The sequence below is a fragment of the Pollachius pollachius genome (genome assembly GCF_949987615.1).
Source record: "Pollachius pollachius genome assembly, chromosome: 9".
Lineage (NCBI taxonomy): Eukaryota > Metazoa > Chordata > Actinopteri > Gadiformes > Gadidae > Pollachius > Pollachius pollachius.
In genome coordinates this window covers 2,826,001-2,844,505 of record NC_136942.1, presented here as the reverse complement: position 1 = coordinate 2,844,505, position 18,505 = coordinate 2,826,001, and positions in this window count along the sequence as shown.

Below are 18,505 nucleotides of genomic sequence, written 5' to 3'. Positions count from 1 at the left end.
ACCTTACTATTTATTAATAGTTATTTTGGAGATGCTTTTAACTAAAGCAACTTACAGTGAATTCGGAGACATGTCACAGCTGGGGGATCGGTATCTTGAGCCTGGAGGGCAACACTAGCCACTACTTCATTATCCAGCCCCTAAACAGAAACCTTATAGGGTTGAGGCCATGCTCTACCAATTCATTAACAAAGTTGTTCCACAGCGTATCAGTCTCACCAGTGTGAAACATTATCTTTCACTCTTTTTAGGAGACAGAAAGGAACAGAAAACTTAAGGAGGAAAATGCAACAGAACGTGCAGACAAGCAGGTGAAGAAGCATATGCAATGCATATCTTCTGTATATTAACCGTGCATAATGGTAGAGGCCTTTATTTCAATTGCTATTCCAAATTTTTTGTAACGTAATCTAGAACTAAGCACATAGTCCAGATGATTTGGCTTGAATTATTTGTGTGTGTGTGTGTGTTCATGTGCGTGTGTGTGTGTGTGTGTGTGTGTTTACGTGTGTGTGTTTGTGCGTGTGCGTGCGTGTTCATGTGCGTGTGTGTCTGTGTGTATGTTTGTGTGTGCTCGTGTGTGTGTGTGTGTGCATGTGTGTATGCGTGTGTGTGTATGTTTGTGTGTGTGTGTATATGTGTGTGTGTGTGTCTGAGTGTGTTTGCGTGTGTGTCTGTGTGTATGTTTGTGTGTGTGTGTCTCTGTGTTTGTGTCTGTGTGTTTGCATGTCTGTGTGTGCATGTGCGTGCGTGCGTGCGTGCGTGCGTGCGTGCGTGCGTGCGTGCGTGCGTGCGTGTGTGCTAGGAGCTGATGAGGTCTCTGCAGGTGGCCCAGCAGCTGGCGCTGTGCCAGACGTCGGCCCTGACCAGACTGGAGACGGAGCTCCACCTGCTCTCAGAGCAGCACCAGGTACCGTTCTGAAGTCTCGTGGCTCAAAGCACATTATGAAGGGAGACAATGCTGGGAGATTGTTCACCGCCAAATCAAATCCCTAAAAACAAACTTCTTCTGTAGATGGTTTCAAATCTCAAAGGGTTTTCAGAGGGAATTAGATGCAAATATACATCCCAAAACGTCAGCCTTTTTATTACATTGTTGATCTTATTAGAAAAATGACCATCTAGTTCTAAACCTACCCCCTGCAATGTTGTCTTACAGCTAAACCAACAGATCCATTTATTGGACTCGACCCGTCTCTATAAAACCCACAACAGGACATGTGGTTCTGTCATGCAGAACAGGGATTTTTCAGGTCCTGCTTAAATGATTACGCAGGGAATTTACACACAGACAGGATAAATGATGTGTGTCGTTCCTTCACCATAAACGTGAAGAATAGCATTGTATATCATGCTATGCACATTAGCACACAGCCCTGGCCACAGCTGAATCAAAGTTATTGTCTTTCCTCTGGTTTACAGCCACATACCTCACTGTCCCCTTTCTCCTCTCCTCACACCAGTCTCATTTTAATTCACCCAATCCCTTCATTTATTAAAATCGTTATTATCGTGACACAAGCCGTTTGATTTGTATTAGCGAGTGCGAACTGTGCCGCTGCCTCTGTCTGCGCCCTGCTTAGGAGCCTCTGCTCGGCTTACGGGAACGCATAAAAATTTAGCACTGCATTAAAAATCCTCCGGGCGGTTAATTTTACTGCAGGCCCTTAAGCGGGACCACGAGGCGACGCGGGCGCAGGGCGCGGCGGCGGAACAGCGGGCGGCCGCGCTCACGGAGGAGCACGCCACCAGCAGCACTCTCTGGGGGAAGGAGGTCCTCATCACCCGACCACTGCACTACACTGTCACTCTAGGACCATAAGAGTTAGCTGTTCTAGGAGGATTGAAAGAGGATGAAGTATTTAGTGACAACATTCATGAACGTCTGTGTGGCGTTCTTGTGGTTGTTCTTAAGGTTGTGTTGTGTGATGCAGGTGAGTGTTTGTGTGGTGTGACAGAGGGCTGTGCTGTTGGAGAGTCTTGAGAGAGAGCAGCGGGATCATGGATCAATGGGGGCCACGTATGACCGGCTCGATCAAGAGCAGTCAGGGCTGAGTTCACAGACGTCTCCTGGACCAGAAGTAAATATACATATGAACACACACAGACATGTTGTATCGAAGCAAGGAAAAACCTTATAGATATACACAACAAAATCAATCATAGACAGTCGGCTCAATTACTAAATATGGCTTGTCCTGTTGGTCTAACAGTGGACAATGTCTTGAGTGCATCAGAAGTATGCAGCTGTTTGTTTTTCTTCATGTAGATAGCAGAAGATGGTAACGCCCACAATATCACTACGCCACTCTGCTGCGCAGTGGAGGCCCTCACCGGGGCTGGTTCTCTTCATGGATCAAGCCCTGGCTCAGAGCTGCCTCGCCTGGGCAGTGAGGGAGGCCGTGTCCCTTCCCAGACTACAGACCCAGACTCTGTTGTGGTCCCAGATGAGTTAGCTGCCACCAGAGCAATGAGAGGTCAGCCAGCCCAATCTAAACACAGACAGTGAAACAGACACAGAGATAAGAAAACAAGTGGTTTATTTTAAAAATGTAACAGCGTATTGTATTCTTCCCATTCAGCCCCACCGGCTAAAAAAAGCTATTTAATGGGATCATGCTAACTAGCTTTCTTCTTATGTTCCTTATGTTCCTGGTTCAGGACAAGATGGCTCAAGTAACCATCCATCACTGCAGCCTTTTGAATCAAGGATCCCTTACTGTCTTGTTGCCACCCCGTCGGCCATCAGGAATCTTGTAGGCCAGGACAGCCTTCACGGGCTAGGAGACAGCCAGACAGACAGCCTAAGCACAGAGGCACCTCATCCTCTCACACATGAATGTGATCCTGCGCTGCTTGCAGATGTGATTGATAATAACGTCTGTTTGTCAGATCTCAAAAGCTTTATATCAGGCCCTGAGAACAGGTCTGTTTATGATGACGCAGACCTCGTAAGAGACCTGCTAACTGCACGAGAAAGACAACCAAGTGAGCAAGAAGCCAGCGCTTTACAGGCGGAGGGGACCAGGGAACACGGGGGAGGACCCAGCGCTTTACAGGCTGAGGGGACCAGGGAACACGGGGAAGGACCCAGCGCTTTACAGGCTGAGGGGACCAGGGAACACGGGGAAGGACCCAGCGCTTTACAGGCGGAGGGGACCAGGGAACACGGGGAAGGACCCAGCGCTTTACAGGCGGAGGGGACCAGGGAACACGGGGAAGGACCCAGCGCTTTACAGGCGGAGGGGACCAGGGAACACGGGGAAGGACCCAGCGCTTTACAGGCGGAGGGGACCAGGGAACACGGGGAAGGACCCAGCGCTTTACAGGCTGAGGGGACCAGGGAACACGGGGAAGGACCCAGCGCTTTACAGGCTGAGGGGACCAGGGAACACGGGGAAGGACCCAGCGCTTTACAGGCTGAGGGGACCAGGGAACACGGGGAAGGACCGAGTGGCAACAGGGAAGATGGATGCAACAGACCAGGCACTCACAGCTCAGGCCCAGAGGACGCTGGAGAGCGATTGACGGAGGACGCCGTGGAAACCCGAGACGCAAGGCTGGAAGACAGAGAGGAGACGGACAGGACGAAAGCCGGACAAGAGGAGGAGAGGATGGACGTCAAAGCCGAGGGATTAGGATCGTTGGCACGCAGCCCAGAAACAGAGATAGGGCGGGTGACGTCAGGCGATAAGGCGCAGCGAGACGGAGAGCTCAGCGATGCACTACAGGGCATCGACCCTCCGGAGCGCACCGAGCCACCGCTGAGCGCCTCACGGCCCCCTGCCTCTCCCCTCCCTCTGGAGATCAGCGGGATCCGTGCTTACACAAGCAGCCTGACGACAGACAGTGGGGCTGAGGCCCCCGCGGCTCCCAATGCCGGTCCACACCACTCCTGTGATGTGGAATCAGGCACAGGCACAGCTTCCAACTGGGAAACCGGTTTGAAAGAGAGTGCACGCCCTTTTAATGTCCCATTAGAGCATGGGAACCAATCAACAATGGGCTGTTTTCCATTAAGGTTACCAGACTACCCTCTGTCCGATTCTACCATCTATCAGGAATGTTCAGAGGCTCAAGACATAGTCAAGAATAATGTTGGTAATGTTGCTGACCATTACAAAACCAAAAAGGAGACTTCAGGAAGATTTGACGAACCTGAGAACGAAGAGAGTCTCACCGGGACCAGAGTGGTTGAAACACACCCTCCAAATAAGGAGAATAGTTACGTGGAATCAACGTCCAAGGAGTTGAGTTCCTCTGAGAGAAGGGGCAACCAGATCCCAGTGCGGTCCACAGCTGACGTTAAAGATAAAACCAAGCGTGAGGCATCTCCCGCAGACCAGAGTAAAGTGATCACGGTGGACCCACTTCAAGCCCTACCTGCAGTGCCGTGCTCAGCCCTGCAGAACGAAGACACCGAAGAGGCCAACTTCGATGTAAACACGGCAGCTGGAGAATCTGAGCCGCAGCGGCAGGTCAGAGAGGCGGAAGCAGCCCCGACCGAGGAGGCAGACGATCCCCCAGCCGAGCATGCCTTGAAGCCACCCGGCCGTCCGCGTCACGAGTCCCCACCAAATACCCACGGCTCCAGAGATGGTTCTGTAGGTGCGGGCATCCTTGACCGTTCCGTTCATTGCGGCAGCAAGAAGTTCCGCTCTTCATTTGAATGGACCAGTTTTCAGACCAAAAAAGTGAGCCCTTTAGCTTTTCTATCATAGTTGCTAGTTCTAAATTAATTTGTGTATTTTTGTGTATTCGTTTATTATTTTGATAATGACCTTTGATCTTTGCGCGTTTCTACACTTACTAATGCAGGGATCCGCTGGACTTCCTCAGTGTCTTTCATCCACTGCCATCAATGTCAACCAGAACAGAGGTAGGTTTATCCAACAAGAGGAGGTTTTAGTTCTACGACTACAACTACTCATCCGAACACGCTTTAATTGATCGACTGGGGCACTTGCGATTGTGGCAGTGTTAACGGTCGACATATCCACAATACTGTTAACGTTGTTCTGCTTCATGTCACATTGTCCTCTCCCTGCAGTGCCTGTGGCAGCAGTCACAGCATCCAGCCTGCCTGGTGCTCCCAGTGCCTCGCTGCCTCTGTCCCCTCAGAAGAGGGACCAGCACGGGGCGTGGAGGGCCATCAGACAGGCCTTCAGAGACACAGCGGCAGAAGACGCAGTAAGTCCAACCACCAGCGGCTCAGGGCTAGCTAGCAGCCTATATATACTCAAGACACAAAAGAGAGTCTCGCCCGCAAACGTCCTACCCAACAGACTGGATGACATCGGCACATGATATGGGAGAATACGTATTGTTCATCACTTCATGATGAGTGAATGCGGCGGCGTGGTTAATGTACTCCGACCTCCCGAGGCAGGCAGCACGTTGCTCTAATATGACTCGTTGCTAAACAGCAGGTAATAGATACACTGTTCGGTCTTATGTCAGCGGTCCCCAAGGAGGCAGTACTGCAGGGAATGACCTTTTAATAAGGCTGGGGTAACTTCACATCGCACTTCAGCCTTGGCTCCAGCTCCGGCAGTACTGTGAGGATCACTTCCATCATAGTTCACTGTGTGCCAGAACGGATCAGGGGATGTGTGTGTGTACCAGGCATGTATGTTGATCAGGGTGAACCCCAACATTATTTTGAGGTTTTAAAATGCCAGCAAAGGCCACCGAAGAGAGCAACTGATCCCTTGCGGATAATGAAAGCAGCCATGGGTGGATCATATGGTTTTGTCCCGGCTGTCCAACGAAATAGAGGTTACTTTGTGAAATGTGTGAGAAGTAGGATGACCAATAAATCTGTAAACTCATCCCCAAATAGTTACTTAACGTTGATGGTAACATTGCATAACAGAAACAGATCCAAAAGGCAAAGCATATCTACAATGAATTGAACCTCAGTATGGTTTATTTTAAAGGGTACCAAAGCACTTAGTCTTCATCTGAACATGGTTTGTTTAGCTAACTATTTTTGAATAACATTTGACGGTCAATTTGTAATGACGTGGAGCGAAAGTGTGGAATGAAAGGCCATATTGAACGTGTGCTCAGCAAACAGACACGTCCCATTACCACACACAGAATGGATGGGCTGTGGGCGACGAGGCCCACTAATGAATCTTTGTTACCTCTCGACTCTCACCCACTCACTCTTTAGCCAGCTCTCTCATCACCCCCTCTCTCCCCCTCGCTCACTTCATCATCTATATCTCTCCTTTTCCTGCAGAATTCATCCACTGTCCCCACATTTCCCTCTCTAGCCCTCTTTCTTCTGTAACCTTTTCTCCCTCTCTCTCTCTATCTCTATCCATCGCTCTCTATCTATCTCCATCCCCTACACACACACACACTCTCTTTTGTTACCGTCGCCACAAAACTGTCACTGTGCGCTTTATAGGATCCAGCTGCTGGCAATTAAGGGAGACAGAAACCTGGTTGGAAAGCTTAGGGAAAGCAAATGAAGGCCCGCAATGTTTCTTTCCATGTAGTCTAACTGTGAGGCCGCGGGACGGAGCAGCTTCTCGCTAACATCAGTCACCACCAATACTTGTCCAAATGATAACTGATTTTCTGGTATTTCATAAACTCGCCGCCATTATGAATGGACACCGAGAGTTCACGGTGAGAGAAAATGTTCCCTTTTTTTGTTTTACTTTCAACACTTTATTGTAAGCTCTTGTACGGATGCTTTGTGTTTACTTTAATAAAGGAAGAAAGAGGTCCGCTGTCATTGAGCTTCAAACCGCTCCCTACCTCTGCCCCGATGGAGAGTGGATATGGGTGAGTTCCTTTTCCCTCGCTATGGTCGTCCTTATTAACACAGTTCAGAGGGTTTTAAAGGTTTTTCTAGGGACTGAATCAGACCATGATCTTTGCTGACCGTCCCTACAGTTCCACTACGAGCCCCGCTCCTGGTCCTTGCACTGGTTCCAGCGCCGGATCAGACTTGTTTCCTCCAAGCTCCGAGGAGAACCAGCAGTCCTCTCTCCGAGCCCAGATCTCCAGAATCGAACAGTTCCTCTCGACAGACAGGCTACGCCTGGCCAAAAGACGACGAACCGAACATTGAAATCTCCTAAATGCCTGACATGGCTCACTCATCTAAAGATACTGTTGTACTGTTGTAGTTCATCCTTATTTAAAGATACTGTGGTAGTTCTTACTCATTTAAAGATACTGTTGTAGTTCTTACTCACTTAAAGATACTGTTGTAGTTCCATGGCCAGTTGTAGTCGTATGGGGTTATCATTCAGCTGTTCATTTATCATTATAATTCATTCAGTTATCATTATTGTTCAGATGTTTCATTTCAAAGCATATGCACAAAGTAAATGCACATGTACACATTCAAATGTTTCATTAAAAATATTATATTTAGAATGTTATTATTATAATTATTATCATTGTGTTATCTACCTAAATGGTTAGTGTTTATGATCTATTGTCATTTTGAACTGAAATTGAACGAACAGCAGTCACCGACATCAACAAATGTTGTTCCTTCATTTCCATGGAGTCAATGGGAAAGGCCTTGTGGCAACAGATAATAGGACCAGTGATGATTAACAACTGAAAAAGGTATTGCATTTGTTTACAAGCTAATTAATACCAATTAACCTAATTACCAATCAGGGTTGCCCGTCTGCAAGGTTTTACTGCTGCAGACCCAACTGCTGCCAATCAGGGCCATTACAACTCCAGGGGCATGAGAACGGATACAATCAATTAACACAGGTCAACATAGAAATTAACAAATAGCAATTAGCACCAAACCCTAATTAACTACAATGAACAAAGATCAACCCTAATCCACATGTCCTAATGCACTTCTCGTTAACTTTATGTGCCCTGTGAGGAGGCGAAGGAGAGGAGAGCACATGTTTCTAGAGATGGAGGCAGCTGGCCGACAGCAGAGACACTGCCACGTGCCCACGGACCAATGTGCTGCTCTGATTAGGACTGCCTAACCAGCACGTCTTCCACACTGACTTCTACACTAAAGCCATTCCTTTCCTTTCGCTGTGATTGTGTACAGTTGTAATGAACCCCATTCACCACTTCAAACCACTTACTTATTGTAGAAGGTGTGATCGACGGGCCAAATTGATTTCAGACCAAATAATTCCCCGGGTTGATGGCTTTGGATGGGTGGTTTTATTTTATTTTCATATGAACGAGAACAAAATGAGAACTACAGCAGCAATATTTTATTGTTTATTCTCTAGGATCAAAGACAAATAAATTAACCCCGGAACCACACAACGAAACGTTTCCCCAAAAAGTGACCGCTACCAAACCGGGCATGTGTACAGACGTTCCGTCCACGTAGCCGCATGAAGAACCTCTTACTGCTGGCACCAGCTCTCCACCAGGTCCGTCTTACTGCACTTACTGGTGATGTTAATGTGCTCATAAACAACAGCAGAGTGTCTCCGTGTGTCTGGACCCAGGACGGCGCTGACCCTTGTCCACACAGGGAGGGAACGGAGAAGGGCCACGGTGGGTGCTTTAGAAAAGATCATTTTTAAAACGGATTTTCAGTTTCTCTCCTCCATACACTGTTTCTCTCGCTCTCTCTGTATTTCTGCCCATCCCTCCCTCCTCCTTCCCTCCCTCCCTTATCCGCTGGCATGCTCTCGCTCTCTCCCTCCCTCTCTCTCTCTCTCTCTCTCTGGCACACACACACACACACACATAGGCTGGCCTGGGTTATGAAGTGAAGCACTTTGAAACAGTCAATTACCTTCTTGCCAGGGAGGATCCCTGCTGTTAATTACTCTTCACTGTTTTATATAGAGAGAGTAAATAAGAGAGCGCTGACATTCACATTCCATCAACGAATCCCCCTGCAGTATCTGTGCATGTGTAAGTGTGTGTGTGTGTGTGTGTGTGTGTGTGTGTGCTCGCTCAAAACGCATCCCACTATAATTATTCAAGGGGATACTGAGGCCGCTGATTTGCATTTTCTTCTTGCGTATGGTCCGTTCACAATTTGTCTCGTCAAATTCTGAGATCTGTACACAAAACAAATATATTTGATACAAGTTCCTTCAAACGGAGAGTCCCTTATTACAGTCCACAGCACAACACCATTCAGAGGTCAGGGCTCCCCCCTTTCTTTTCTCTTTTGGAGAGAAAAAAGTTTGAATTCAGTCCCTGATTTACTGGTTCGATTTATTGAAACACTGTACACCAGGGGGGAGTGAAACATTTTTGTTTCAAAGAGTCCGGTGAGCCAAACAGGCTCCCACAGCGCTAAACATTGTTGAGTATCCCTGGGGTTATGGGGGCAACGGTTTGACACATTATACCTCTTTCGCTCAAAGGCCATCTACAGTAAATCTGCAGAGGGACCGACGGCGGCCGAGATCGAGGCTGAGTGCAGTGCTGGCACGCCGGGTCTCAAAGTGAGGCAGAGCAGCTGTCTTTCCAGCACAGTAAAAACACTCAATGAGCAGATTAACTCACAGAGAGACGAGCGCGCCGCATGCGACCTCAGCAGATCCGATAAATTCCTGGGTTGTAAGTGTTGTTATTTCTGCTTGTTTTATGCATGTCGGATATTCTGTTGCTATTAATTTTTATGAACAATTCAAATTGTTGAAGGGGGGGGGAATTGGCTTTCTCAACAAAGGATAGTTGGATTTATTGTCTAATCATAATGTTTTATCTGAAATTATTAATTTAGACTAAATTCAGAAGACCTATCTTAATTCCAAACTAATTCAAATCACTATTGAGTATTTTGAACGCCCTAGTATCCTGACGAGATTGTGTGTGTGTGTGTGTGTGTGTGTGTGTGTGCGTGCGTGCGTGTGCGTGTGTCTGTGTGTTTGTTTGTGTGTGTGTGTGTGTGTGTGTGAGTGTGAGTGTGTGTGTGTATGTGTGTTTGTGTATGTGTAACAAGCTGATCAAAATGTGCATCACCTTTCCCTTGCCATGCCTAGTCTCTGCATGGCCATGTCCTCCTTGGGTCAAACACACACACATGCACACTCTCTCCTCTTACACCCATACGCACACACAAGGAGAGAGGGAGAAAAAAGAAAATATCTGGGACGTTTCTCTCGCTGACAAAGGTCAGAGGTCGCCCTCCACATCGTTTACAGGCTCTTAAATAAGCCACAGGACTCCTGCTCTCTGCCTCATCTCTCCTTTTCAACTGCCCATCATCCTCTCAACAAACCTGACCAAAGCGTCTGTCCCGGCGGGTTCCGCCGGGACCCCCGGCAGAACGGGACACAGGAGGCTAGACCAGCAGAGAGAGAAAAAAAAGGAATTGAGGCAAAAAAAAAAAAAAAAGTGTGAATGCCGGAGGAGAAGGTAAGGAGGTGATGCAGAGGTGAACAGGCGGTGGACCTAGCAGGAGGAGGCAGTGGAAGGCGAGCGCTAATAGTTTGCTAATAGTTTATGGAGTCAGTGGCTGGGGTCTGCAGGGACCACCGACATTGCACACATACGTTCCTGATTTCCTGGGAAGGCTTTAGCTTCTTAAAGGTACACGGCCCTCCCCCAGATCCGCTCTGTAGCACTGATGCCTATATATCTGGCAGGAATGTGGCTGTGCGAGTGTGTGTGTGTCTGGCTGTCTTCAAACTTTTTCCTTCTTTTTTAGACGTGACTCGAAACTTCTTTTCCATTATTGATGGGAGAGGGGGTCCGAAACACGGGGTCTTAACCCAAGCTAGGCCCTGCACACACACACACACACACACACACACACACACACACACACACAGACAACCAGACACACAACATACACACACGCACACACACCACACACGCACGTGCACAGATTCACACTGAAAGACAGACACACACCCGGAGGTGTCAGGTGTAAGACTGTGGGTTTGTAAGTGGTCAGTGTCACAGAGAACTGCTTTGCACTCCAAGGGATCCTATAAACCTGTCACTACAATGATCTCTCTCTCTCTCTTTTTCTCTTCCTCTCTCTCCCTCTCTCTCTCGCTCTATCTCCATCTCATTCCCTGTCATTCTAGCTTTTTCCCTTTAACTATCTCCACGTTTAATTGGTTACACTCTTTTTTTGTTCAGCAATAACATTTGGCTTACTAAACTACTTTCTCTTTCTTTCTCTCTCTGCTACTTTCTAGTTCACCTCGCCTCACTCTAGCGCACACGCATGCACCCTAAATCACAGAGTCAGAACGACATGCCGAGATCTATTACCCTGTGAATACATTCACTTGTCGACCCTAAAACGTGGCAGAGATTGGGGGCCTTCTAAGCTCTTAACAACGTTGTTGTGTTCCGTCTTGTTTTCACTTTGAACCCTGCAGGTTGAACTCTGCAGATAGGATCCACAGTCTCTGGCCTTGTTTTGCTTACACTCAGCTCCAGGGTAATTTACCCCAAGATTAGGGTTGGCCCCTACAATATACGGTGTGATAAAATCCTTTTAAGGATGAGGAAGAAACCCCTGGTTCTATCATGCGGGTTACACCCCTGACTATAATACTCAATTGCCATGAGCAGAGAATAAAACTCAAAACAATTAGTGGGTAGGATTCTTGAACTTAATTCTACATTGAACAATTGACAGAGAAGCTTAGCTCGAAGCAAACGTTTTTATCAAGCATGCAAATGAAGTGATTCATTTAATTCAAGACCGTGGCTGAGAAAACCTTTAGAGAACTGCTTACGGGAAACGTGGCGATGCAACGGAGACTTCAGCAGAGAGAGAGAGGATGTCAAAATATACATGTGTACACAACAGGCCCTAGAGATCTGCTTACCATGGAAGCGATCCCCTGAGCGGCCCATTAACTGCCTTGACACACAGTCCGACCGCGGCGTGTTTTCACAGGGCTGGAGTGGGGACGCAGACGGATCTGCCTCCTTGTTGTGATTCCATTAGGGCGGCCCGTGTCAGTTTGCAGCCCTCCACGGCCCTCTGGCCCTGTACCCCCACAACACCCCCAGCGAACCCGCTCCAGACTGCCCAGGGAGGGCCTCCCTATCTGGGGGACATGTCCGAGTGGACCCCCCGGTATGATGGAGGGACAAGATTCCTTGATAAGGTGTCAATGAGGACAAAGCATATATGTAATCTATACATAGCTACCCCTGTATGGCAAAGAGTGGGTTTCTTAGTAGAATCCCTTATTTTAATTAAAATAGGGCCTTAAGTTGTGTCCAATATACGGCAGACAAGAAGCCAAACGAGGTTAACAAAATGAATTCCTTAACGTGAGTGCTACCGGAGAATACGAAGCCCTGAATACGTAGAACCTCACCAGTCTCTCGATGTAGGGAAAGCAATGCCTCTGATACGACTGGTGTTTGTGTGTCCATCCCCAACATGGCTTTAATGATATGAGTGTACTCTGAACAGCTGTGTTCTCGGCAGAGTGCACGGTGACATGAAGGGCTCCCTGCTCAGCCCAGAGACTGACTCTCTCCTGGCTGTCCAGGCCGGACTCTCAAGGACGCGGGAGATTTTCCCGTCCAATAAGAAGAGCTGCAGGGCAGGAAGTGGAAGCTATGTGAAGAAGCAGGTGTCTTCTATCTCCTCGTGCTGGCGTCCACTTGGAAAACACAACGCCGTTTACAACTACCGTCTTGTTTTTTTTACAGTTAGCACTGTCAGTGAGGGGTTACGTTACACTCTGTGCTTTTACGGTAGAGCTGGAGGTTTAGGAAGATGCCGGAAGATTTGCAAGCTTCCTCAAGTCCATACTGGTTTGCAAGCTTCCTCCAGTCCATACTGGTTTACAAGCCTTCTCCAGTCCATAGTGGTTTACAAGTTTCCTCAAGTCCATACTGGTTTGATTCCATTTTTATTTACAGTTGCATTTTAACTTCACCAAGCTTCTCTCTCCTTACAAAAGCAATATGTAGAGAGATTCAGCATGCTGTTCAAACATATATTGTAGAAACCACAACTGATTTATTGATGGGCAGAAGGTCAACACGTGGGCTTAGTCACTTCCTGTACTGCCTGTATCTGCCTACGATTTTTCCATAAATCTTATTTATGCTTATCTTTGTTCATGCTATTTCCAATGTTGCTTTTATTAGAAATATTTTTGGATAGAAACGCATTTTGTAGAAATATAACAGCACTGTAATGATTACTGGATAGTTTCTCTAGAAAAGTTGTACTCAAAGTGTCTATATATATTTGACGATAATTCTGTGTGTGAGCAGGTGATTTATAAAGTTTTTATTTTTAAATAACTATTCACAGAGGGAGGCAATCATGGGGGTTGAGGGTAATCTGTTAGGGGTAGATTGATGGTGCCCAGCTCAACTGTTAATGACCTGTCAGATGGTGGGAAAAATGAGGTCACAGGTCAGAGGATTTAGAGCAGCCCAGTTCCTGCCCACTGGCCAAGCCCTCGGTGGTCATCTCACCCGCAATCTCCGCTCTCTTCTATCTCTGTTTTCCCTCCACCCGTTTAATCTCTCCTTTCATGGGTTGTTCCCTCTGTCCCCTGAACAGAATACTGTGTAACAGCGTGTCATTTTTCTATCTTGCGTTTTTCATATCGGAAGTGACTTTGGAGCCTTCCTCCAAAATCAACATGTTACAACTGGAAATAGACTCTCGCAGTGTTTTGCCAGGGAGCTCTCGCGGAAAGAAAATAAACACATAGAAGATGAAGAGGTGGAGAGTGACAACATAGTGGACGGTATTGCTCTGAGTGAACCCTTCTTCAAGGATATCCCGCTTCATATTTACAAAAAGCCTACATTAGTTAGGCGAGGTATGCCTTGAGCTTGATATAGTTGTATATCTAGATAACGATACCAAATTAAAAGAATACATTTAGGACTAATTAACGGGATATTAGGTTTATGCAGAGGTTGCCTTCAGTCTCAATAATCTGGTGTTATGCTTGATGAATCAAACCCCAGCCCGACATCATCCCTCCGCTGTCAGGCCGGTTATTAAAGCAGGAATGCGTCTGGTGCTTCATCACCGGGAGCGACGCTGCTGAGCTGCCGAACGCCACCATGACGCAGCAGGAGCCGGGCACAGTGCCATGGATCACAGACACACACAGGCACTCACACACACACACATATAGACACACACATATAGACACACACACACACACACACACACAGACACAGACACAGACACAGACACACACACACAGGCACAGACATACAGACACTCACACACACACACAGACACAGACACACACACACACAGGCACTCACACACACACACACACAGACACACACAGAAACACACACACACCCACACATACAGACACTCACACACACACACAGGCACACACAGACACACATATTACACACAGACACAGGCACTCACGCACACACACACACTCACATACACACACACACAGGCACACACATACACAGGCACTCACGCACACACACACAAACACACAATCACTCACATACAGACACGCACACACACACACACACTCACATACAATCACTCACATACAGACACACACACACACACGCACACACACACACACACACACACACACACACACACACACACACACACACAGGCACTCACGCACACACACACACACACACAATCACTCACATACAGACACGCACACACACATGCACACACAAACACACACATGCAGGCGCTCAAGCACACACACACACACAGGCACTCACACACACACACACAGACACACACACACTAACACACACAAAGACACATGCACTGGCGCACACACACACACACACACACACACACACACACACAGTAACACACACACACTAGCACACACACATAGACACACACGCACGGGCACGAACACACACACACACTAACACACACATGCATAGACACACACATGCACACACACACACGCACGCACACACACACACCCATGAGTGCGTACTGAGTGGGAAAATGTAGTAATTTTCATTAAGTGATCGCTATAATGTCACGTCACTCTTTGATCTCTATGAAATAACTGTACTGAACATATCAGCTGTTTATGTTTATAGACGTGTGGTTTATTGAAAGAGTAGACCCCTCGCCTTTTCCCTGTGTGGTAAGAGTACAGTGGAGAGTAATGTTGAAAGTACTTATAATAGTGAAATCTGTTAAGGTAATGTAGAATTGATCATCCCGAAGGAAAGTTGTCTTGGATACAAACAGTATCTGCTGATCAAATATGTATGACATATTGCATTTATACAGTTCATGCAGGGACTGCCATCGGCCGACAAATTGCATTCTGTTCCTCGTCCAAGAAAACTGTGTTCATCATAATGATGCACATCAAGGGGCCTCCTATCTCCTATCTTGCATCCGGCGCAATTGACTAAACCACTGGCGCATGTGTCGTTGCTAGTTTGTGTGTGTGTGTGTGTGTGTGTGTGTGTGTGTGTGTGTGTGTGTGTGTGTGTGTGTGTGTGTGTGTGTGTGTGTGTGTGTGTGTGTGCACATATCCATGGTCATGGATACATATGCTTGCATTCTTGCTTTTGCAAATATAATTATAAATATAAATATAATCCACCCAGACATTGCAGGTGTGATCAAGAACGGTGTTTGTTTTTGTGAATGATGCCATTGCTATCGTAATATTGTAATGTTTTCAGTTCGTTTTTTCTCCCCAGCCTTCAACACCAGTTGTGACCTTGACCCAGATCACTTCCCTCCCTGTAACACATGGGTTCATCTCACACCTGCCTGCTCATCAACCCCTCACTGTGACAGGAGGTGACGAGATATCACAGGAACAAGATAATGGTAGATTAATATGCATTGTTTGATTTTATGAGTAAAGGATTGTTTGTTGACCTATTACCAGAGTCATGGGGAGCCAAGGGACTAGCTTTGTCCAAATAAAAGGCATTTTTTAACTTTGCGATACCCTGAACCTGGAGTACATCATTTGTATTTTTTCTACTGCAGCTAGAGCTGAAATGCATACAGGCATATGTGCATGCGTTGCTTTAATGTATATTCAAATGCAAATATGGTCTAAATGTAGTCACTGCCAGAGACTGACTAGTGTGTGTTCAACTTGGTTTAAAACCCTTTAGAGGAAAGAGAGGTCTACAAAGGCCCCTGACGATGATGCATCACTCTGTTGTCAAGAAAAGTTACAGTTGTCCTCTGGGCTTGTCATACCCCAGACGGATGTCGAGTATCTAAGCAGGATTTATTCTCATATGTTTATTAACTCACATCTGCAACTTCCTGCAGCAGAGCCGGCAGAGTGGAAAGAGACACAGACAGAATGAGGCCTGTGATTTGCTACTTTGGTATTTAGCTCGAAAAGCAAGAGAGAGGGATGGGGGGGGGAAGTACTGACTTGCAGTTTGTTCCGTCATTTGTTTTTCGTCGAGACATAGATACTATCTCTGAGACTCGTCTGGGGCGATGCGTTGCCTGCTAAAACGGGTGTCACGCCAGCATCTCTGTCTTCCCTTGGTTCTGTCCATGTCTCTCTCTCTCTCTCTCTCTCTCTCTCTCTCTCTCTCCTTCTATCCATCCTCTCTCTTTAATCTGTCTCTCCCTAGCCAGTTGGGGGATAAATCGACCCTTAACTTCTATTTGACTAAGCATGTGTGAATGCAAAAAACAAAATCCACAGAGTAATTATTGTGCAATGAAGGCAAGCCTTTGGATCATTTGACAAGAATTATTGTATTTATTTCGTTTTTTTTCCCATGTTTTTGTATTATTATAAAGGATGTATTATCATTGTAAAACAATAAATAATATGTTGCAAGTTTTCATATCTTCTTGTGTGTGTGTGTGTGTGTGTGTGTGTGTGTGTGTGTGTGTGTGTGCGCTGGTAGGTTCAAGGTTGTGGTCTGAATACCATGATGAACTAATACACTACCGTCTGCAGCTGCTGGTACTGCTCTCATATCCACCTACAATGTTATCTTTTGTTTCTCTCCCTTTCTCTCCCTATCTCTCCCAATGTCTCTCTCTCGGCCCACGTTCTCTCTCTCTCTCCCTCTGACTGCAAGCCACCATCTCTCCATCACTTTGAATGCAGTTTAAAACCATGACAAAAACTGTCATGGTCAACTGTCATCACACTGCTGCAGTTGGACAAGAGAGAGAGAGAGAGAGAGAGAGAGAGAGAGAGAGAGAGATAGAGAGAGAGAGAGTTAGAGAGAGAGAGAGAGAGAAAGGGAGAGAGAGAGAGAGAGAGAGAGAGAGAGAGGGAGAGAGGAGATGACCTCTCCCGATTATTGCTCCTATTTCTCTCTTTTCCATTTTCACTCAATCCGGTTCCGCTATTCATTCAGCATTTATTTTAGTCTTTTATTATTTTTTTTCAAAGTCGCAGGGACAAAACATATGCACACACACAGAACTAATGACAGAACTACACAAACCAAATTCAAGACAATAAAGACAGTCTGATCAGCTCAGACTGAGCGTCCCACCGAGTAGTGAGTGCGCCAGCCGTGTCCCGGGGCCCCTGTGTGTCAGGTCCAGGGGCCCCCTGTGCGTCTGGTCCCCGGGCCCCTGTGTGTCCCCGGTGTGTCTGCTGAGAGCCACCAGTCTACAATAGTCAGGTTTGCATTGAAGTTAATTTGTTGTTCGTGGGGCTGGAATGTGCTCCATTGGCCGTGGGGCCCATCAATCTTTAGACACTATTATTTTTTTTAAATGCCTGAGAGCCCCACTGGGACAACAGCGCCGTCTTAATACGCAGGGAGAGAGGTGTGTGTTTGTGTGTGTGTGTGTGTGTGTGTGTGTGTGTGATGCCAGAGATATGTTTGAGAGGCATAAAGAAAGAGAGGTGCATAAGGAGAGATCGTTTGAAAGCAATAGAGATAGTTTAAGAGAGAGATGGGAAAGAGAGATACAAAGAAAGTGGTATAGTGAAAACAAGTTTAAAAGAGAATATCGTACAGAGAGAAAGAGAAAGAGAGAAAGGCAGATAGGGAAAGAGCATACAGAAGATGAGGATGAAATAGTTCATGTAGAGAGGGACACAGCGTAAAGAGAGGGCGAGGGGAGAAATAGATGGTTTAAAAATTCAAGATGGTTTCAAGGTGAAGAAGACATGTTAAGTGAGAGACAAACAGAGAGATAAATGGTTTGAACAGAGACGGAGGGGGGAAATCATGATCAGAAGGGTAGATTGATTAAAAAGAGATGGAGTTGGTTTAGAAGAGAAGGAGATGGTTAAAAAGAGAGTAAGACGGTTAAAAAGAGAGGTAAATGGTTTAGGAGAGAGAGAGTGATGCTGGTTTAAAAGGGAGAGGATAAAGAGACGGTTAAGGGAGTGAACAACCTTCTGCAGAACCTTTCAAAGATCTGCTCCCCTATCAGATCACACGCCTTATCATGACTGATCAGCCTCCATTCAACCACATCAACACACACACACACACACACACACACATGAACGCACATATACACAAACACATATATACACACACAGGCACCAGTTATACACAAACACACACACACGGGCACGTGCATACAAACACACATGCACACAAATACACACGCACCCACACACACAGACACACAAAT